The sequence below is a fragment of the Tamandua tetradactyla genome, chromosome 6 (genome assembly GCF_023851605.1).
Source record: "Tamandua tetradactyla isolate mTamTet1 chromosome 6, mTamTet1.pri, whole genome shotgun sequence".
NCBI lineage: Eukaryota > Metazoa > Chordata > Mammalia > Pilosa > Myrmecophagidae > Tamandua > Tamandua tetradactyla.
This window is the reverse complement of record NC_135332.1, coordinates 178740605-178756053: the sequence shown is the minus strand read 5'-3', so window position 1 is coordinate 178756053 and position 15449 is coordinate 178740605. Positions and strand designations below refer to the sequence as shown.

Below are 15449 nucleotides of genomic sequence, written 5' to 3'. Positions count from 1 at the left end.
TCACTCCCTCGAGGTAAGTTTTCTACAATGTTCCGAGGACACCCTTAACGCAGTCAACTTAACTTTCCAGCACCTCTCTTTATAGAGTTTTGTAGAAAAAAGAGAAAATACATATTTTTAATTTGTATATATTCTACTAAACTGGACTGTTTGAAACAAATGTCAACTCCAGGTTTTAGGAGATGAGTATCTACAAAATAAAGAAGATTTGGGGAAAACCCAAATGTTTCCCAAATATGAAATAGCATGAGGGAACTGAAGCATAAGCATTGATCTTTGAAGGAGTCAGTTAATAGTTTTCTAAGATTTGCTGTTGGTGTTCAATACACTTGTCAAATACAGCCTTCTGAATGATACCTAGCACTTAGGAAATGTTCAATATTTGTTTATTGGAAGAAATAATGAATGGCAAAGACAGCAGCTTAATAAGTTTGACATACATGCAAATCTTTAGATGCAATTTTTGTATAGCAAAATTTGTCTACGTTTTTGAGATAAGTAGTAGATATTCAATAAATATTGATTTATTTGTATTATCAAAGGCATAACCAGGGTAGTTTTAATTGCCATACTACAGAGAAATGTGCCTTGTGCACCTTGCTCAGGACCACCATGTATATTCATGCAGGTTGAGTAGATATGCCCTAGAGGGTGCTATTCACATGGGTCACCCCTTAAATGGCTCCCCCTGGGGTCGTGCAGTGTGTAGCCTCTACAGAGCAGCCTTCCAGGCTCTGAGTGGGGCAGTGGATTCACGTCATTCATCACCAGGCTAGAGGGAGCTGGGTAGACGTGGGCCCTCTAGTCCCTGTGTCCCCACTTCTGCCTCCCCCACAAGTTGATGTTCTGGTCAGAGATGCTGACCTTCCCGGGTGGACAGCACGCCCTGGGGTCAAGGGTGTGCTGGCAACGGGGCTGGAAGCCCATGCCACTGGAGGAGCCTCTCAGGAATCCGGGAGGAGGAGCGTCCATCCAAACACCAACTGTTCTTCCTCTCTTCTTAAACGTACTTGAGCAAATACACACGATGGACTCCTTTCAAACCCACCACTTGAGGATCGCCTTTTAAATACCAGGAGACCCCTTAGCTCCTCTTTAACAAACCATGCCACTAATGCATAAATACCTTCAAAGCCCTAGCTGAGTTCTTAAGTTCCCTTTTTGAAACAGTTTATCTTACGTTTTCGACATTTGTACTTAAATCTAAGTAACTGGGCTTCAGTTTTGGAATAATAAGATGTAAAGAGAGGGAAGAAAAAAACAGAACCCCCACGTGGCCTGACTCCTGTGCATTCACGGCATTCAATGCGGTCAGATGTCCTTACTCGGAGCGCGGAGCTCTGACTTCTCCATCAGGAGCTGGAGCCTTTGGTCACAGCAGAACACGGAGGAGAAGAGGAAACGCAGAAACGACCATCCGTGCTATCGTCACGCCATCAGCCGCCGCCGAATGCCTTATGCAACTGTCTCCAAATCAGGCGAACCTGCAATCGAACTCGGGCTTGGTCGGCACCTAACAGTGGGACACCCTGGTCAAGTCACTGCTTCCCTCACGAAGCTTGGCTTCCTCCCTACGGGGCGCGGGTAAGTGCACCCACTGTCACACTACCCACCGTAAACGGGGCGCGGGTAAGTGCACCCACTGTCACACTACCCACCGTACAGGTGGCGGAACTAACGAACGCAAAGTCTGACGTCCAATTCCGGACCCGAGCCAGGCGTGGAACGCCCCCCGCCACCGCTCACCACGTGCCGTGTCTCTGGGCTCACTGGGCACCGGCGCCGTACTGGGCCCGGCCCTGCGAAGAGCCGAAGCGAGCAGCAGCTTTCCCCCAGCGCGTGCGCACCTCCCCGGGCCGTCTGTCCGGGAGGTGCCGCGGCGGGCGGCCGGACAAGCCCCTGCAAGGGCTCGCCTGCAGTCTGAGCGAGGCGGCGCCCGGGCGGCCGCGGCCGCGTCCTCAGCCCCTGCAGTGAGCAGACGGCTTCGCCGGGGCTCCAGCCCCGAGGGAACCAACGGGGGCCCCTTCCCGAAGCTACGTCACCGCCCCCCGAAAACGGCTTCGGGGGGCCCGAGGCGGAAGGGGACCCGGAGAGCGGTTCCCGCGGGTTTCCCTCTCCCCGGGGCCTCCTGAACTAAGGAGCCTGGGTCTCCGCCACCACCTTCCACACATCGGTGAACCTGTGTGAGGCGAGCTAGAGGACGCTCTGCGTGCGCAGCGAGGCGCTTCACGTTCTCTCCTATAATCCTCAAAACCTGACCGTGACTTTCTGGTCAGTGTCGGAAGAACATGTCCAAGGTCACACGGCGAGACAGCGACAGAGCCGGACTCCACCCCGAGCTCGCTGGACTAACGCCGCTCGCTTAGGGTCGCCAAGCGGGCCCACTCGGCGCCCGCCCCGCCTCCGCCCCACGAAACTCCAGTCCACGCGCCGTTTCACCGCCGGGCATGCGCAGTCGCTCAGCAAGGGTTTCGTTCTGCCTAGGGACATTTTTCACGCCGTTCTGGACGCCAAGTCCGCCCTGCCCACGACTTCTCCTCACTGGATTGGTCGAATCCAGGGAGGCGATGAGGAAAGGGGAGGGAGGCGATGAGGAAAGGGGAGGGAGCCGAAGCCCAAATGACCTCCCAACCGCCAGCGCTCCGGGCGCGCGCGCTCCGAGCGTGCGTGCGTGCGTGCGTGTGAGTGCGCACGTGGGGCCCCAGAACGGGCCCGGTGGGCGGGGGCAGGAAACGGGAAGCGAGGGGCGGGGGCTGCCGTTTCCATGGCAGTGACGTCAGGCGTCGGGGAGCGAACCCGGCCCCTTGCCCACGCGCGCGCGCATACACACACAGAGCCATGCACACGCGCGCGCACAGCCGCTCTCCCTCAGACACACTGGAGGGAAAGGTCAAACTAAAGGCGAGCGAGCGGAGAGCCCGGAGGGAGCCGCCGCCGCGCGCCATGACGGACTCTGCGGAGCCCCTGCTCTCGCCACCCCCCTCTCCCGCCCCGCGCGCCCCTCACCCCGGCGTTCGTGCGTCCGCGCGCCCCCCACCCTGCTCCTGGCGCGCGTCGGGCCCGGGGCGCGCGCTGGCCGGTCCAGGGAACGGGAGGGAGGGGGCCACGGGGGGCGGGCGACCTCCTCCCGCGCCCCCGCCCCGGCCCCCTGGCGAGAGCCGCCCAGGTGAGTGGGGGGCGGGGTGTCAGGCGCGGAGAGGCCCCTGTCGACCCCCTTCCGGGGCGCGGGGGCGGCCTGGGCAGGCGGCTGGGGGCTCCTGAGGCGCCCCTGCCCTCAGGGTCAGACCCCCGGGCGGGGGGCCGGGGCCGGGGACTAGCCGCGCGGGGACGGTGGCAGGCAGGTGGGCCCCAGCCGGGGCTGGTGGAGCGCGGGGCGGGCGCGCGGGGGCCGCGCCAGGTGCGCGCGGGGACGGCCGGCGGGGCGCGCGGGCGCGCGGGACAAAACTCTGGCCGGGCTCCGCCGGGGCCAGCGAAAGTGGCCGGATTCCCCGCAGAACTCGCGTGAAGCGGCGTGGGCGGCGCGGACGCCTTGGGCGTGGTGCGGGGACGCTGCGGTCAGCGCTTTGTGTGGGTTGCTTACGGCTGTTTCGGGGCTAAATGATAAAAAGTGACTTGGGAAAGAGGGACCTGCCCTAGTTGTCATGAATCCTTCCCTGCGCCTGCAGGAAGTGGGTGACCGCTTTCCCCGCCCCTCGCGCCGGGTTCGGTGGACTTTACGAATGATCAACCCGGGACCAAAGCCCCGGAACAAGTAATGTTTGTGTGCAGAGTTTCAGGTGTCCGCGCCGGCTACCCCGGGAGGAAGCGAGCGGGCAGCGCGGGGCGTGAAGTGCCCAGGAGGTCATCTTTCTGCAGGAAACTTGGGAGCCCGTCGCAGTGGAGCTCAGTGGTAGTCGCCAGCGCCAAGAAATCGCCTGACCCGCGGCCACCGCGCGTCCGCGCGGCCGGGGGTGGCTGGCAGCTGTGCTGCCCAGCCCCGCGCCTTGGGACGGTAAATAGCCGGCGCTTTGGCTGATTTTTTTCATTTTCGTTTTCCGCTTTTGTGATGTATTTCTGCGCGCCCTGTTATAGAACATCTTAAACGATCAGGAACCTAGAGCTCGCGTATTAGGAGCACACATTTCAGATATTGGCACATCTGAAAGTTCGTTGGGAAATGTTAAAGTAGTAGTTTCTCATGGATAGGGTTGTGTTGTTACTTTTTAAAGTCTGAGTCTAAAACAGATGATGCCGAGTTGATCGTGTGTTTTAAAACTTAAACCCATCCGAGAAAACTTCCTGGTTGGAGGAAGGCGCAGGATGGGATCGCTGAGGACTCGGTGGAAGGGGCCTTCTGGAGAGGGCGCTGGCTTCTTTCCTGCAGGCTCAGCGTGCGCCAGCTTCTTGCTTCTCACCTGAGCAGTTCCGGTGTGTGGCTGCTTTTCTGTTGACTGTGAATCTTTGGTTTATTGGTCATTTTCAAAAACTTCGCTCACGAGGAGGCCCTCACTTTGAGTCCTAGTGGCATGCAGCATGCTACGCAAGGCTTTCGGCTGCCGTGTAGGGGAAGAGTCTTCATGTAGGGTCTTACTCTCGGTGTAGCTGTTCTGAACTGGTTCTGTGTTGTTACGTCCTTTTACCTCTCGCTCCTATTGGTCATTGCCGACACATGTCTGTATACAGTCCCATAATGGAGTGCTTGACTGTTACCACCTAAAAGCATTATTTCCCTTAATGTATAAATGCATTTTTACCTTCATTTCTTCTTTCTCTCTCTTTTTTTGTACGGAACTGTAGAAATGTGGACCCATTGGCACTTACTCAGCATATCCCCTACTGCAGGTCTGGTTGACCTTGGTGGCATTATGGAGGTCATGTGTTCATCGAGATAAACAGCTCCCGAACACTTTTCTCCAGGTGACACGGAGACACGTGAGAACAATTTGAGACAGGCATGCCTACCTTGGTTCTTAAAAAATCATTTTAATGGAGCATTTTTTGTGGCCATTGGCAAAACTAAAACAACTCATTGACTTTTTTGCTAATGCAGTTCAATTTTACATTCTTAGAAAATAATCACTTAATTTCCTTTGTCAACTTTTGTAACATTGCGTGTGTAGTCTACCACTGATGGACGGCTGGGTTTTCTGGTGTCATTTTAAGGCTTGTGTGAGGGAAAATAGCGGCAAGGGCAGTAATACTGGGTGAATTAGTCTTAAGAGAACAGCCACGCTCTACTTCAAGAAATTTGGTGTTCAAAAGAGTAAAATTACAAAACACATAAGCTGTGTAGTAGGTAGATACATTTTATGAGAGTTCTACATTTTACAAAAAGGATTCACTATAAGGTACCTTCAAATAACTAACCCTCCAAAGCAAGTGTGATTTAATTTGTTAAGAAAATCGGCTGGCGTACAGCAATTTAGATTTAACAGTTAAATCTAATAGGGTTTGGTGTGTTGCTTGAATTGTCCCATGCTCAAAAGTATTTGGGGGCAAAGTTAATATTTATGGGCTTCTTAAATGCAGTGCACTTCCTTCTCCTTAGTAATGTTTAAACTGGATGGAAAAATCATCACCTGGTTTTTGTGTACCATTTAAAGGAAACATCGAAACCTAATTAAAATGCTTTTTGCCACTGAGTCCACTTGTATGGTCAGGTTGGTCTGGAACCCCACCGAGGTAATTTAGTAACTGAGGTGTGTCCACAGTGCCCTGTCATGAGACCGCACCAAGACTGGGGTCCCATAGAGAGGGCAGCAAGTGGGTTTCCTAGACTGTAGCAAACTCAGAATACATAGATTTGGTCTGAAGTTCACATGCAGTAAAACTAGTTACCTTGAAAAGTTCTCTAGGTGCAAATTACCCTTAGGAGTAAAAACTTGATTTTCTTAAACTGTAATCCTATTTGAGTCATTGCGAAAAATGATGTTTTGATAAAAGAACAAACTATGTACTTTTAAAAATTTCAAGAGGGCTTTTCTTTTTGTTAGTGGAATTAGATTTATTTGGAATTGTAGGAGGTACTGAAGAAGTACTTACAGAATTTTAATTCTGAAATCATTTTGCTTTGGTGGTGTACAATGAAAAAGGAAGGTGAATTAATAAGGACTAAACATTGGGTATACTTATGTTAAAAATGTCTTTAGAGTGCTTAAATATTGTTTTGTTTTGTTTTTGTCCACTAAACAGAAAGCAAGAAAATTGTTTTAATGCTGAATATGGGTACAGAGCACTCAAATTTAGGATACTTGGCTCAGTTTTGTTTTTAGTATAATGAATATTAGAAAATTTGAAGACCAACTCGAATGATGCTGTTAATTTTTTAGTACAGGCCCTTAGTTGAACAGATGAGTAAAAGTAAAGATTGAAGAAAATGTGATATTGGAAGGAGTGTTTTCAATTTTTTTTTTTTAATTCCGAGGGATTGTCTCAAAGAATTGCTAATTACAGAGCATAGTGACATAAAAATAAAAGTGCATTGCATTGGATTTATGATTAATAGGGCATGAACTAAATTTTTAAAAACATACATGTGAAAAAGAAGTGTACTGTTTTTGTTGTTTGTTCCAAGATATGCAACAATAGAGGTAATAATAGAAATTTTAATTGGAACTTAAGGCTGGTGTATATTCTCAGTTTCATAATTTAACCAGTATCATTTTTAAAATGCTTAAATTCTCTGTTTCCAGTTTTCTATGAAATGTTATCAGTAGTGCAACGTACTGTATGTAAATTTGGATTTTTAAAGTAATATTTGCTGGATTTCTTAAGCATAAAATGTTATCTAAAATTAATGTTTGTGTAAGTCCATTTGTATGGGATTTAAAAATATTTAGACCTTGTAATGTGTAGAAATTTGAGCAAAGGTTTTTTTAAAATAAGAAATTCTGATTTCGGAGTTTTAGTTATAAGTAATCCTGTAAATTGCATTTTCTTCTTTCTGCCAAAAGAATTTTCTTTCACTATTCATATTTATATATTCCAGACTCCAGTCACACTAGTATTAAATGTTGGGTCATCTTATCTACAGCATCAATGGAAAGTTCATGTATAAAGGCTTTCCTCTATTTTTTCCCAGCTGTTCCGACTGGGAGATTCTTTGAATTTTAGTGACCAGATGTGGTTTAAACAGAAGTTATTCTATATAGAAAGATTATTTCAATGTTCACAGACTAGGGGAAAGTATAAATTTATCTTCTGATAATTTATGAACATATTTGTATTCCTTTGGGGACAATTGAGAATAGTATATATATTTTAGCCTTTCTAACATGAGCATATATTCTAAACTACTTTATTGGATATATTGTTGAAATCAGTGTAGTTGTACATTTTCTTGTTTGTTGAGTCTTTTTTTTTAGAAGGGTCTAAAAACTCGCCTTTAAATGAATGAGATGAAACTGTGAGATTATATAATTTAATTATAGCTAAATGTTTGTTTTTCTTGTACGTATAAGGATTTTTTGTAGGTTTTGTGGGACTGCTTTCAAATATGTTCTTTTCATTTTGATTTATAAACAAGCTTTTCTAAAAAATCCAAGTCATTTTCTTAACAATTGTATGGTAGTTCTCAGACTATTATATTTAAAAGAAATGGAAATGAGTAATATATTAAGCTCTTTTCCTAAAATGCAGTAATTTTATTGGAACATGTGATGCACTTCATTCTTACTATAATGTGGAGAGCTGCCTTTATCTCAAAACAAATTTATAATGGAGTAGATTGCTTTATTTATGGATTTAGGGAGCCTGGAGTGTGTCCTGAAATGATTTCTTGAATGCTAAGTTTTGGATTGAGTTCACAGTTTGATATGGAAATAGTATTTTCATTATAATGACGTTTATTTTGTCTCTGTTTAAGGACCACTTCTTAAATATGCCTGAAATGAAATCTATTTATATTGTATATGTTGGTCAAATGATGTATTGGATAATTTAGCTTTTATCTTATGCTTCTCTCCCCTCTTGCTCCTTTTAATAATTGTTAATAGTTAGTCTTTAACCACATACTCTGAGAGAACTTCTAGTGCATGACAGAGGGGCCCAGGATTGTTGTTGTGTTTTTAAAGTCTTATCTGATGGAGAAAAGAAATTACAACTATGTGAGATTGTTTTTTAATTCTTAATATAAGTGTTAGACATTATTTTGAATATTTATTTTTAGTGTACTTCTAAAGGGGATGCCACTTAAAAAATTCCTAAGACTGTTCAAGTGATTATGTTCCTCAAAAATGTTAGTTCCTACCAGCTTGGGAAGCAGTTCCAGGGTAAAGGTAGGGAGAAGGATTGAGGGATTTAGATTATATTAGATTGTACAAAGTGAGTATAATTACTTTGATATAAAACCTGTTGAATCAGTCATTGTATATGTCTTTCACAGGATTCTTATCTTGCTTGTTTATTAGATCTTCTTACTGTAAAGAAGCAAAAAGCAATGACCTGCCAGGAGAGGCATATATAGGTCAGTTTTACATGTTATTGCTCGGAACACATTACATGGACACAAGAAAGATGAGCAGTTTTCAAACCCATGTTCGTTTTGAGTGGTCACTTTAGAGCTCCAGATTTTGAAGGTGGGTGAACAGATGTTAAACCTATAGATGGGGAAGAATTTTCAAATAGAGTCATTGTTGAGGAAACTCAAGTATACTAATCTTGTGAAAAATTGCATTATACCAATTGCAATCATGTAGCCTATATTTTCCAGCACTGTGCTAGTTTTGACTATTCTGTGGCCATAAATACACTAGTATTTATCCAACCATAAATCCTGACTCTTAGATTATAAACTGTGGTCACTAAAATTATAGTAACTCAAGTAAAAAAAAATTTGTAATTAATCTTTATGTTCCTTTTTCTGTATTATAAATTTTTATCGTTAATTTGGAGGGCTGGTACTATACTCTTAATAATGTGTACTGATGAAAAACTACTAAAGTGAATCCTGGCACCTGCGGAGTTAGAATCCCACTGGGAGAGGCATGAAGTAAATAGAACATAATTGTGTAGATGTATTAATCTTTCTTGCTAAAAAAGTAGTTTTGAAACTATTGTCTAATAAAGGGTTCTGGAGGAAGTCAAGCAGGCTCATCCTCATTTCAACAAGTACAGTTTTACTTTGATCAGTTTTAAGTATAGAAGTTTGTATATGGTTTCATTTGCGAGCCAGATTTGTTGTTTAAAGTAGAAAGTGTGATAACCACTATTGTTAACATTTTTTATCTTGTCACTTTCCTGCTTATTATGACTTATAAAACTTTTATCTAGCTCCAGCTTCATTCTTCATCTCTTATCACTGTTTCCCTTCCTTTCTAAGTAAACCCTGCTTTCTAGTCCTACTTGCTTGATGCACCCTAAAAGGAAAGTGTTCCTTTATATCTCCCTGTTTTTGCACGCAGAACTCCCATCGTTCTCTGGAGCTCAGCGGAACTCTGCTCTCTTGGAACCTAGGTTCCTATCTGTAAAAGCACTTACTGCATTGTTTTCTATCAATGTTTCTGCATGTTTCTCTATCACTTGAGAGCAGACACCATCTAATTTGTCTTTGTTCCCTTACTACTTGGTGTTCATTAAGTATTCAACTGCCTGTTGAAAAAAATTTTGAATTTGAGAAATAGTAGAATTGCTGGAATGAACAACCCGTGCAAATAAAATATAACTAATCTGTGCATAGATTTTTTTAGTGACATAGTGTCAGCCATTGTACTAAGCATATAAAAGACAACTCCGTTGTGCCTATCACAAAGTATAATAAGGCCAGAAGATTTTTAATATGGAAAAATCAGATGCGTTAGGTAGTAGTGGTTAGTGGCTTAAAGATAAGGATGTCTTGGATTTAGTCAGCTAGTCCTGAAAGTTGGTTGTTAAATCACTTTAGTAACAACCATACAATCTTGGCTGCATGTGAATAAATCTAATCGACTAAAAATAAAGTCTTCCAAGTGTTTAGGTGTATAATATAGCAACATCTACCCATAAAGGTTAAAAAAAAGGACTCTGGAGCTGTGTTTCCTGAATTCATATCCTCTTCTGCTTCTCAGTAGCTGTGTTATCTTGAGCAAGTAACTTAACCATTCTGTGCCTCCTTTTCATCAATAAAATTAGAATAATGATGTATATTGCTGTAGTGGAGAATGCACAAGTTAATGCATGTTAAACATTTAAAAGGATTCCAGCAGGCAGAAAACACTCAATAAATATAAGCTGTTAATAGTTTGAAATGGCTTCTCATTTAAACAAGTGAACGTTTATTGTACATCATTTCCATTTGTTAAAAGGATTGCCTTAATACCTGAGTATCTGATTTAAAGAAATTTGACATTTTTAGTTAGTTAGTTGGTCTGTCTTTATACTGGCAACAGTTCCAGCAAGTCTGAAGCCCTATCTCACTGACTCATACTCCCATCTCCCAGTGGAATTGTGCTGTTTCTGTCAGATGGATTGACATGGGAGATTTGAAGCTATGTTCCCCTGACTGCTGCAGCTGAACATTGTGTTCCCATGGCCTGAGCAGTTCCTGGTGGTGCCCACGAGAGAGGAGGGAGAGAAGTAGTGTGTTTAAGAATCCAGTGACAAGTTCTTAAAACAAGTCTTAACCTGGGCCAAATAAATCCTAAGCTTCCATATTTTTACTGGAGAATAACTGTGTACCTCTTTTCTTTTTTACCTTTTCCTTTATTTCTTGGCTTGGAAGAATACATTGTTAAAGATTGAAATTGTATGTATTCCAGGAAGACATACAAATTTAGTTTTAGTCAGTGCGTCTGGTTTTTTTGTTGTTGTTGTTGTTCTTTTTGTGTGTGTGCTGTAAGGTAAGGGTCACATTTAGTTCTTTTTTCATATGACTGTCCCATTATTGGAGCATCGTTTGTTGAATTAGGGGGTGACAGGGGAAGTGCACAGGCCGGAAATGAATCTGTTTTACACCTTATTTTTTTAATATATAACTTTGGCGAGGGAAGCAGGTAAGATTGCAGTAACTTGTGTCAGGAACAAGTATTTCTGTGAAATTGTGTTAAATATGCACACTTGGGAGGCAAAATATTATGGGAAGAAGTTATTTGTTTTCCAGGGTATTTAACAAAGAAAAGAGTGCCTATTAATTTCTTATTACAAGAAATAATACATAGTCTGTCCTTGTGTAGCAATTAAAATATAATGAATGGTTGATTGAGTAATAATATATGCATATATATTGCATTAAAGAATTCAGTAAGTAATTCTTTGTGTCTACTACGCTAGCTTTCAGTGAATTCAACATGAGCGGTCTGGAATCTAAAGATAAATTAGGCATTTGTCTTTATGTACTACTTTCAGTGTACTGTAGAGACTAGAGTATCCAGTTAATACATGGGAATTTGGAAATGGGTAATGGGCCGAGAAAAGTGTGGGGTTTGAATAGAGTAAGAAAGCAAAACATCATCAAGGGACATTTTTGAATGTGAGTGGCATGCTGTGTAATAGTCGCCAGTGGAACTTTGAATGCTTATACAAGTGATCAGTATAGTAGTATGGTCTTCTGAGTTGAACTTGAGTTCTTAATATGAGCAAGATTTTGCCCAGCTGCAATAGTAGGGATTTAAAAATGATTTTTGCACCTCCTCTGAAAATTAAGCTTTAGGTCAGACTGAAAAACAACTAGAAAAAATACAATGGTGACCAGTTTCCTCTGTAAAAACCCAAGGCACTCTGTCTGTGTTTCATGTTGCCTAACCTTGAAATTTCATTTCACTTCAACAGCATGCCTTTCTTTTGTTTTTTGAGCCGAACGAATTCTTAGTTCTTGCCTTGGTTCTTGTTCCTTGATACTGTTATTTTAGTCGAAATGAGAAATACCTCCAAGATGTTTCAAATGCCTGAAAGATGTTTGATTGCCTAGAGGAGTCAGTGAGATTTGCAGAACTCTGTCCCAGTTCAGTCTCCTCAGTAACATCTCAGATAGCAGCTTCCTTTTTTGACAGTAGTTAGAAGTAGCTTCTCATTGAGCTAAATCTATTTCCCTTGTCACTTTCACTTACTGGTCTTTTTTTAATATGGGCCATACTACGAAACTTAGTCTGTTTACATTCAATAAATCTTGAGGTATTGAAAATAACTATAATATTCTACTTGGGTTTTCTATTTACCAAGCTAAAAGAAAAAAATCTCGATTCTCAAACGACATGCACGTGACATGGTTTACGGACCTTTCTCCATCCACGTTGCTCAACTCATGACAAAGTCTGTTTGTCAGTATACCTCTTAAAATACAGTGACTGGGACTGAAATTACTACTTCAGATGTGGTATGACCATTGCTGAAAACAGTGAAGCTATTCTCTGGATACTGTACTTCTATTAATGCAGCCTGAAATTTCCATTACAGTTTCTGGTAGCCGCATTATCCTTTGTTTGCATTGCTCTTATTGTCACCTAAAACATTGTCTCTTTTTCATGTGAACTGCTTTAAGTCTAATCTTTCTCATTCTTTACTTGCCATTTGATGTTCTGAATGTAAATACAGGGTATTTTGTATTATGTTACTATAAAGTGTAAGTGAATTTATCTTTATCAAATTTCATCCTTTTTAACTATCCAGAGATACCAGTTACCGTAACGTGGGTTACATAGTGCTTTCACAAATATTTTCATTTACTCTTCACAACAATCATCTGAGAATCAGAAGGTGGAACCAGCTTTCCACAAAGTTGGCGATTGGCAGACCTCGTACTTCATTGCATGTTTTTTATTTGGGATACCATTCATTCATTTAGTGTGTCCTTTAGCATTGTGTGGTGCTGGGCTTAAGAGAGCAAGACAGATTGCAGTCTCTGTCCTTGTGATATTTATGGCCTGGCATATAAATAATTACCACCAATTACTAAGCACTTCTTTTGGGAAGGCTTACCCTGATAGATTGTATTATTGTTCACAAATATTTCTTGCCTCTCCCTACCAGAATTGTAGTTTGCACTCTGTTGATACCAAGTTTAGCCACTTGGCTTTCCTTGATCAATAAAATGCTGGAGGAAGTGCCATGTCCCATAATTGAGCAGAAGTTTTAAATTTTACGTTGTGATTCTGCAATAATTCTGGTCCCTCTGTCATGGAACCAGCATGCCTTAGATAGGGCTGTTCCTGCACACTGGGTGCCTGAATGATGGAGCACAGCTGATGCCCATCCATGGCACACATGTAATGAAAGTGAGAAATAAATGCTCATGTTGTATGTAAACCATTGTGATTTGTTACCGTAGCATAAAATAGCTGAATAAGAGCCGAATTTCCTCTGTTATTGACTGACAGAGAAAATTCAAGTGGCTATGTAAGGAGTTGGGCAGTCTTGGTGGATGCATTAGATTTCTAGAGGTAATTGGGAGTTATAGAAGAGGACTCTGCATGCCTGAAAGTGTCTTTCAAATTTTCCTTCCCTGACTTTGACCTCACCCCTAGCAAATCAGTAAATGTGTTTGGAGTCTAGGTCTGTGGTCCAGCTACTCACTGTTGTGGCATTTTTATTATCCCCAAATCTGACAACACCATGTTTTCTATGTTGTCATATATATCACTTTTTAAAAAATGAATGTTTAAAAGGGTGGACTTCTACAAAAGAGTCCTTAGAAGTTTCCTTCTTAAATCTGTTCATCAGCATTCGCTAGGTTAGCTAAGACTCTACCTGTTTGAACAATTTCTCCAATATGTGTGGGAAAATACCATGAGGTCCTGGATTCCATGTGAATTTTATTTTGTGAGCATTCATATTTCACAAATTCCCCACCATGGTGTCTGCACCTCACTTGGCCTGGGTTTTTTCAGAGAGAAAGCCTAAGCTGGGATTCTCTGAGGAATCTTTCCCTACCCATGAAAGCTAAGGCACGCGTGACTAGGGTTCAGGGGAATTCTTGAAACCTTTGAAAGAATTACATGTAGAATTTTATGTAAATGTATTGTTCTGGTTCTTAGTTTTCATTAACTTTTCAGAGAGATGACCTTTGGACTGTTAAAATGCTGGTGTAGAGTGAAAATGGGGGTAGAACAAGGTCAGAGAGCACAGTATTTAGGGGCAGCTGAAACAAGAACCAGAAATAATCAGAGGAGTAATTAGCAGAACTGAGAACCAGGAGCAAATAAAATATGATGAAGGCAGTTCGTTATTAATCAGCTTTTTAAAAATGTATTTTATAATTTTACTTGGATCATCCTACATTCTTGTTCCCCTTTTTGGAAATTAGGTCAAAGTTTGTCATTTTCCATTCTCATGACACTTTACCAGTCCTTTGAAATTACCAGAACTGAAGATACTATTCAGGGTCTTGGGATTTAATTTTTCTTGATCTATAAATATGAATTTTAAACAGTTCTTTCTTTTGCAGTCTATCTTGGGCTTCAGTTTTCTTTCTTTTTCCTTTGTAATCCTTATTTCTTTTTTCAGACTAAGTATCATTCTTCCTGTTTAAAAAGATTGACTCAGGATGGGAATGAAACCGATCTTTAGGTTATATATAATCTGTAACAGCCTTTCCCAATTAGGGAACCTGGCCTCTGTTTTTCTTGTTGAGAATATATTTTTAAAGTTTTTTAATTCTCCTTAATACTTCTGACAAATCTCTACTTTTAAAAAAAAAAAGCATTGAGGTGTGATTTCATACGGTGAACTGCACATGCTGAAAAGTGCACAGCTGAGTGAGTTTTGACACAGGCGTGTGTACCCACAAAACTGTCAGTGCAGTCAGGGCGCTGAAGGATCCCTGGCCCAGTGGGTTCAGGTCCTCCTCGGTAATCCCTCCCTTCAGTCTCCAGGCAACCACTAATCTGTTTGCTGTCGCTTTATATTAGTTTGCTTGTCCTAGAATTCTGTGTATGCTCTTTCTTGCTTGGCTCCTGTCACTCCGCTTGATTATTTTGAGATTCATCCATGCTGTAGCATTTTATTGCTAAGTGGTACTTCATTGTGTTTGTATGTATACCGCAGTTTCTTATCCATTCTCCTGTTGATGAACATTTCTGTTGTTTCTTGGTGACTTTTACAAATAAAGCTGCAGTGAACATGCATGTACACATCATTTCAGCATTCAGAAATGATGCTTTCATTTCTCTTAGATAAATACTTGGGAGTGGAGTGGCCTGATTGTATAGCAGGTGTATGTTTAACTTCTTATGAAGCTGCCAAGCTGTTTTCCAGGGTGATTGTACCATTTTACATTACCCTCCAGCATCTCCACAGCATCTGGTATGGATAGTAATTTTAAATTTTGCCCTTCTAGTTGGTATGTAGTATCGCTTCTCAGCCTTTTGGCTAAGATCAAGTGTAGTTGGTATGTAATGATATCTCATTGTTGTTTTAATTTGCATTTCCCTAATGACCGGTGATATTGAGTATCTTTTCATGAGCTTATTATGCATCACTAAGTCTTCTTGATGACGTATCTGTTCAGTTAGCAAAGTGTTTTGCCCGTTTTTAAAAATTAGGTTGTTTTCTCACTATTGACT

General features: G+C 42.3%; 1 long non-coding RNA gene across 3 annotated transcripts in view; it reads left to right on the top strand.

The window, feature by feature from the left end:
• The first annotated feature begins 3075 nt into the window (after positions 1–3075).
• Positions 3076–15449, top strand: part of LOC143689084 (uncharacterized) — a 47270-nt gene continuing 34896 nt past the window's right edge. For 2 of the 3 annotated variants that reach the window (XR_013178559.1, XR_013178556.1), the window contains exon 1: positions 3076–3166. This is a non-coding gene — a long non-coding RNA (uncharacterized LOC143689084). Of the gene's footprint in view, positions 3167–5896; positions 8556–15449 lie in introns of those variants that run through there. The other variant, XR_013178557.1, reaches the window with a different exon arrangement.